Raw genomic sequence first — 7,418 nt, forward strand, 5'->3', positions numbered from 1 at the left:
TTCTAGCATAAGTGCTAAAGGAAGACCTCTACAAAAATGCTCATTGCATCCAGGTTTGTTACAAGAAAATGTCAGAAACCACTTAAATGTTCATCAATAGGGAATCATTAAATAAATGATGTAATAAATTATAAACAGCAATAAAATGAGTTAATGCTAAGTGTATTGAGGTGTATAAATCTCAAAAATGTAATTTTAAACAAAAAATAAGTTGCAAAATGTTAAGAATAGTATGCTAATATATTTAAATGTGAAAAATATATTCTTTATTGATATGCTATAGATTAGCATTAGGTTCAACTGTTAGACACAGAGACTGAAGAAATAACAACAAACATGACAGTCTATATTTCTCTCATATAAAAGATATCCAGAGAGATAGATTTATATGGTGGACCCCTGAGGTAATTAGGGTTCCAGGCTTCTTCCAGCCACCCCTCTGCCCTTCTCAGAGAATGTCTCTGATCTTTAGAGTCTAGATGCCTGTTGTAACTCTGACGGCCATGTCCAAGTTCCAGTAGCAGGATAGAAAAAGGGGCAAAGAATGTTTTCCCTTATTTTTAAGGAGATTTCCCAGGAGTTAGACAAAAATACTACTGCCTAATCTTAATGCCAAATCTTAGTACTAAGAGTACACTTATTGCAAGGGCAACAATGCAACATAATCTTCCCTGTAAAAATCAAGATTCATCGGTTCTAAGGAAGAAAAGGAGACTAGATTACAGGAGGCAACTAGAAAATGACAAACACCCAATTCACAATAACATTCTAATGGGATTTAGTGGTTCTCTCTGAGTAACGAGGAAAGGAAATGGGATGGGAAAGGAGCATGCAAGGGGTTCACCTGTATCTATGAGAGTTTATTTCTTAAGAAACATTATTTGAAGGAAATATGTCAAAAATGTTAAGATTTGACAAAATTGGGTGGTGAGTTTGTTGATATTGTCATATCATTCCTTTCCATTTTTCTCTATATTTTAAGTATTTCATGTAATAAAATCAAGCTAATTTTTTAAAGGTCAATTTTTTCACCACAGTTCTATTAAAAAAAAAAGCAATTAAGCACATACACATACACAAGCAACTTTGAAAAAAGAAACAACAATATTTAGAAGACATAAGCTTCTCTACAAATTGTTTCCTACCTGGAGCTTCAGTTATCTTAATTTTTAGAATAAAATTCAAATTACTCAAATTCATCAAATTACTAAAGTTTTGACTTCCCCTAATAAATCCTTGTGGTTGCTGTTAAGTAGCTAGCATTAGTTGAACACCTACTATATGGAGGTAACTGTGTTGGGCTTTCTTCCAAACAACACATTATAGAATATGTTCCAGATGTCAATTCACTTGCTCTGTATTGGCTTGTGACTTCTGGGGAATTCTCTAAATTTCTGGTTCCCTGTGCAAAGGCCAGTTCCCCCTATTGATTCAAACTGTAGGTGTAGGGAGAAAAGTGGAAATGACACTCTTCTCAGAAGCAGGGGAGGCTATGAGCACATTCTTTCACTACCTTTCTGACAGAGATCTATTGAATAACTATAACTGACACCACTGGCTCCACAGATCTCTGCTTAGTTGAGAACTTCCACCAAGAAGCAGTGCGTGACACCCCACCACCAACACCACCCTACCTGGATTAAATTAGACGCCCCTTCTCCTAACTGCTATGGTACTCTGCTCGCTTGTATCTTAGAACACTTCCCCATCCCACTTCCTTCCCTATACTCTGAAAGCCTGTTTATTTGTTCATCTACCCCAGAAGATGGGGATCTCTCTAAGGTAAAGTGTACTGTTTTGATCACTGTGGTATCCCAACACATAGCCTAGGGCATGGTACATAGTAGGTGTTCAATAAACACTTCTTTGAATAAATGAGTAACTGAATGTCAGCCTTCTTTCTTTGCCATTGTCCTAAACATTGGTGTTGCTGCTTGATCAGAACAGAGTAAAGACACTGTGGTCCAAAGCCTTCCCTTATTACATCTAATTTACACAATTACAAAACATTGCAAAGTGCACAACTGCCAGAAACTAATCCCTGCATGTTCATTTTACAGTCAGTGCTTTTGGAATTTGCCTCAACTGAGGTATCAGAATTTAGAGATTTCAATTACTGGGAAAACAATTCCTACTACTAACAGAAGAGTCACAAGGAGCAACATTCAACTAAGTTGGCATACTGAAGGATTTAGTGTGAATAATGGATTGTCAGAATTTCTACATCATCAAGAGAAATGGCAAAGAAGAACAAAAGCTCTGTCCGGTGTTCAGGCGCCTCATTCACTTCCTGTTTTTCCAGTAAATGCGCATTAGACAAAACCCTTAACCTTTTCAGATCTCAGTTCTTGTGGAGATATATGAGTCTTCCCAAAGCTTTACAAAATCAGAGCCTGAAGCATCTTAGGATACACTGTTCCTTAACCTTTTCTGGCTCATGCTCCTCAAAATCACACTATTAAAAAATCTGGGTTCCATTTACCTTTTACAAGAAGGCAATGAACTGCATACGTTTAAGGAAATTATTATTCTATTTATTATCTATACTAAGTTTGGGACTTAAAAATCACAAGAGTAGTATTCTTTTTTTTTTTTTTTTTTTAAAGATTTTATTTATTTATTTTTTCCCCTGAAGCCCCAGTAGATAGTCGTATGTCATAGCTGCACATCCTTCTAGTCGCTGCATGTGGGACTCAGCCTCAGGATGGACGGAGAAGTGGTGCCTCGGTGCGCGCCCGGGATCCGAACCCGGGCCGCCAGCATCAGAGCGCGCGCACTTAACCACCAAGCCACGGGGCCAGCCCCAAGAGTAGTATTCTTGATAATATTATGATTGCTATTTGTAGTGGGTTGAATAGTGTCCCCCCAAAATTCATGTCCACCCAGAATCTCACAATGTGTCCTTATTTGGAAATAGGGTCTTTGAAAATGTAATTAATTAAAGATCTCAAGATGAAATTATCCTGGATTTAAGATGGGCCCTAAATCCAATAACTGGTATCCTTATGAAAGGAAACGAGGACACAGAGAGATGCTCAGGGAAAAGACCATGAGAAAATATGCAGGCAGAGATTGGAGGTATGCTGCAGCCAGAGAAGGCCAGAAGCCACCAGGAGCCAAAAGAGGCAAAGAAATATCCTCCCCTAGAGCCTTTGGAGGGAGCGTGATCCTCTTGACACCTTGATTTTGGACTCGTAGCCTCCAGAATTGCGAGAGAATAAATTTCTGTTGTTTTCAGCCACCCAGTTTGTGATATTTCATTATGGCAGCCTTAAGACACAAAAACACTATTGGTTTTGAAAACACCAAATTAATAATTGCCATTGGCTGAAAATGGTAAAAATATTACACTACTGCAAAACACAATAATAAAAAATAATTTTATCACTGGGAAGGTTGTGAGGAAGCAGGAATTCTTGGGAAGCATTGGGAAAACTGAGCTCCACCGTGACCACAGCCAGGTCCCATCATGTGTGGTAAGTACAGAAGGAAAAAGTACTAATTAGATGGGTAATCAGTGTTTTCTCTCAAATGACCAGTAAAGTGGCAGATTACGTGCCATATCAAACTCATTCTTTCATAAAGAGGCATTTTTTAACTGGCAGAGAAGTTAGGAATTGCAGAACTCTATAAATGTAATAATACTAGGCATTATTATCACTTCTTGAGGGCACATATGCTTCCAACACCTCCCCAGTGTTGGCTCGTCACTACCCTGTGCCCTAGACACTCTGCTGCTGCTCGTTTCACAGATGGCGCACACTGGATTGGAAGCTCCAGGAGCACAGGGAATTGTACCTATTTACTGAACAGTGCCTGGCATCTACTAGACGTTCAATAAATACTTGGTGAATTAAATGGAACCAAGAGTTGCCCAAGGTAATACATCTAGTAAGCAATGAACCCGGGACTCCAGGATTCGAAGCCAAGTAATATGGCTTTAGGAATCATACTTTTAACCAGCGACTCATCCTGCCACTAACAATGCCAAGTGGAAACTCAAATTTAAAAATTTCAAAATATTAAAATAAACCTAGACTAACCATTTCAGAAAATTTACAAAGTAGAGAAAAGGAAATAATCACCCAGTAATCTACCACTCAGTTGGTCAGTATTAATATTTTGTTGATATTTCCTCCTGGGGCTTTTTTCTCTTTATGTTATATTTTTTTCCCCAGTTATGTGCAAACCTTAAATATATGTTTTGCTTTTTAAATTTCGCATTGTAGCAAGCCATGTTTCTATGCCATTATAAACTCTTCATAGATAAAACGTCATATATTTCATTGAGAGGTTGTTACATAATTTACTTCAAGTATTCCCTATCACTGGACATAGGTCATTTCCACTGTTTTTTCTACTACAAATAGTACCCCTGTAAATATCATGGTTCATAAACTTTTAACAATATTTACAATTATTTCCTTAGGATAGTTTTCAAAACAGAAGAAGAAAAAAAAAAGGTGACCCCTGGGTCAAGTGGTATAAAAATTTTTAAGGCTATTATTACTATGTACTGACAAAATGCTTTCCAAAAAGGCATACCAATTTATACTCCCACCGGCAATGTATGAAAGTGAGAATGGAACATGGTGGATATTCCATATACCAAGATATTTACTAATTTCATAAGCAATAAATGGCATCTCATTATTTTTATTTGCATTTGCATTTCTTAGAGGCTGGAGTAAAATATATATATATATATATGCCTACACTATGACCCAGTAATTCCACTCCTAAATGCATGCATATGTCTACCAATTCACTTCTAGAGAAATACCCAAGAGAAACAAGTGTGCGTCCACCAGAGTTGTTTTGTTAATAATATCCAAACACTGGAAACAACTCAAATGTCCCACCAACAGTAGAATGGATAAATCATCTGGGGCTATATTCATAAAATAAAACACTACAGGAAAATTTAAAAAAGAATGAACTACAACTACATGCAACGACATGGATGCCTGTCACAGACATTACATTACACGCAAGAAGTCAGGCGCAAGGGAGAAAATACTGTATAATTCCATTTATTTTTTGTTCAAGGACAAGCAAAACTAACCAATGATAATAGAAGTCAGAACAATGGTGGGGAAAGAGAGGGGATGTGATTGACAGGGAAAGGGCATGAAGGAGGCCTCTGGGTGCCGGAGAGTTTCTAAATCTTGATCTGCATGGTGTGCAGATGGGTGTATACAGATGTAGAAATTCATTGAGCTTAAAATTAATTCAATTTGTTATACAAAGGTTATACCTCTATGGAAAGGTAAAAATTGTAAAAATAAAAATAAATAAGAAAGCATGAATTTTGAAGGACTACATAAGTATACGGGCCCTCTTGTGAAGGTGCTTTAAGGTAAATGGTTCATTGTTCCGTTTTATGGGAGTGAGAATTGGCTTTGGGATGATATCATGCTTTGCTGTTCAGGGAGTTAGATAATGAACACACTGAACTATTTACACATATGTTTGAAGGTTATTGAAAACTGGAATGGTGCCCAAAAGACTTAAAGAGTAAAGGAAGTCATTTTAGCAATTACCATCTGGCAAATCTACTGCTTCCATTATTATTTAAATAACTCTTTTAGGGACAAAAAGTGATAAGCATAAAAAGAAAAAAAGCATCATAAAAATCTTCAATAACTGGGGAATGCCACAACACTAGAAGTCAGAAGAGCTGCATTCTAATCCAGGTTCTTCAATAAATGATTTCTATAACACCTCATTTCCCTGGTTTTAGTCTACCTTTCTTTTCTTTTCAGTCCCTTTGGCACCTCCCAATCTTCCTCTCTTCCTTGAAATATTGGTGTGCTCCAGGGCACCGTCTCCCCTAGATAATTGTATATAATTCCATGACTTTAAGTACTGTCTATAAGTCAATGCCTCCCAAATTTACATCTCCAGACCTGACCACTCACCTAAACTTCAGACTCAGGTAACTACCTGCTGACATCTTCATTAGGTGTCTAATAGGCGCCTCAAATTTAAGATCTTGATTTTCCACACACACTCCTTTCTCCAAAACTACCCCTCTCCCAGCTTCTCTACCTCAGGATAAATTAACCACATGCTGCTCAAAGCCCAAAACCCAGAAATAGAGAAAGATCCTAAAATAAGGCAAGTCCTCCTCCACTTTTGCTTTTATTCGTAGCACTTATCACCACTTTCCATGTCATATTTTAGTATTTTTATTATCTGTCTCTCCAAACAAGCTCCGTGAGGGCAGGGCCTTAGTTTTGTTAATTGCTGTATTACCAGTGCCTAGAACAGGGCATGGCATGTTACAGGCGCCTGGGATATGTTGGGTAAATGGATGAATGATACATTGAACATCATATATTCCTGATTGAAATAATTTCTAATAATAATATAAACGACCATCTTTAGTAGTCTATCATTCACTCACTGAGTTGTTGTGAGGTTTAAATAAGATACATTATAGAAAATGTCCTTTTTTTCTTTTTGCAATAAAATGTTAGATTGCTCTGCTGGTCTCTGCAAGACAACGGCCTCACAACTCTGACATTGGCATTAGCAGGTGGAAGTCAGAAAGTTTATGTTTAGAAATGACATAGGAGGCGGAGTCAAGATGGCGGCGTAGGCAGACTCTGAACTCACCTCCTCCCGTGGACACAGCCAATTTACAACTACTCTGGAAAAATTACCCCTGAGACAGAACTGAAAACTGGATAAGAGGAACTCCTGCAACAACGGACAATCCTAACTGGGGTAGAAGAGGCAGAGACTCCCTTCTGGAGAGGAAAAACGCCGCCTTCACAAGCCGCCAGCTTCACGGCCGCCGGGAGCAGCTCACAGGTACGCAGCCTCCCTGGAGGCGCGGGGCCCTGAGCCGAGGCGCCCCGCTGTGGGCATTTTGTGGACCCAGCACAATCGACACCAGCGGCATAATATCTGACTGTGCCTGCTACTAAAGCATTGGGTAGCACCCCCAGAAAACCCGGTTCACAAAGAAACTAAAACTGGCTCTTAAAGGGCCCGGCGCACAAACTCACCCGCTTCAGAAAGCATCCTAAAATCACCAGAAAGAAAGGTACACAGTGCTTCGGTGACAAGAGACTCACCTAATAGGCCCTGAGTGCATCACGGTGAGGGTGAGACCTCTCCAGGGACTGGGACATTGGCGGCGGCCATTGTTGTGGCCTGGTGTGAGCGTGCTGACACAGGCGCCATTGGAGTTCTCCCTGAGACCTGCTAGCCCAGGGTCTGCTCCACCCGCTAGAGCACCAATTTAATCCAGCTCAGCCAGGGCAGGCAGCCCACCCTAGAGACTGGCCCCACCCAACAACAAGCCCTCAGGCAACGTGTGGGCCTGCATAGATTGGTGACTGGATTCTCTGCAGCCTGGCAACTGAGCTGACTTGAGCGGGGCAGGGTGTGCACAAGGAGCGGGTGGA

The 7,418-nt window shown here is 39.6% G+C and overlaps 1 long non-coding RNA gene across 1 annotated transcript in view; it reads right to left on the bottom strand.

The window, feature by feature from the left end:
- Window positions 1-7,202, bottom strand: part of LOC147916389 (uncharacterized) — a 28,339-nt gene extending 21,137 nt beyond the window's left edge. Inside the window, exon 1 of the long non-coding RNA XR_015552976.1 lies at window positions 7,086-7,202. This is a non-coding gene — a long non-coding RNA (uncharacterized LOC147916389). The remainder of the gene's footprint in view (window positions 1-7,085) is intronic.
- Window positions 7,203-7,418: the final 216 nt, after the last annotated feature.

This window comes from Ceratotherium simum, chromosome 8 (genome assembly GCF_057802395.1).
Source record: "Ceratotherium simum simum isolate JZ-2026a chromosome 8, ASM5780239v1, whole genome shotgun sequence".
NCBI classification, from domain to species: Eukaryota; Metazoa; Chordata; class Mammalia; order Perissodactyla; family Rhinocerotidae; genus Ceratotherium; species Ceratotherium simum.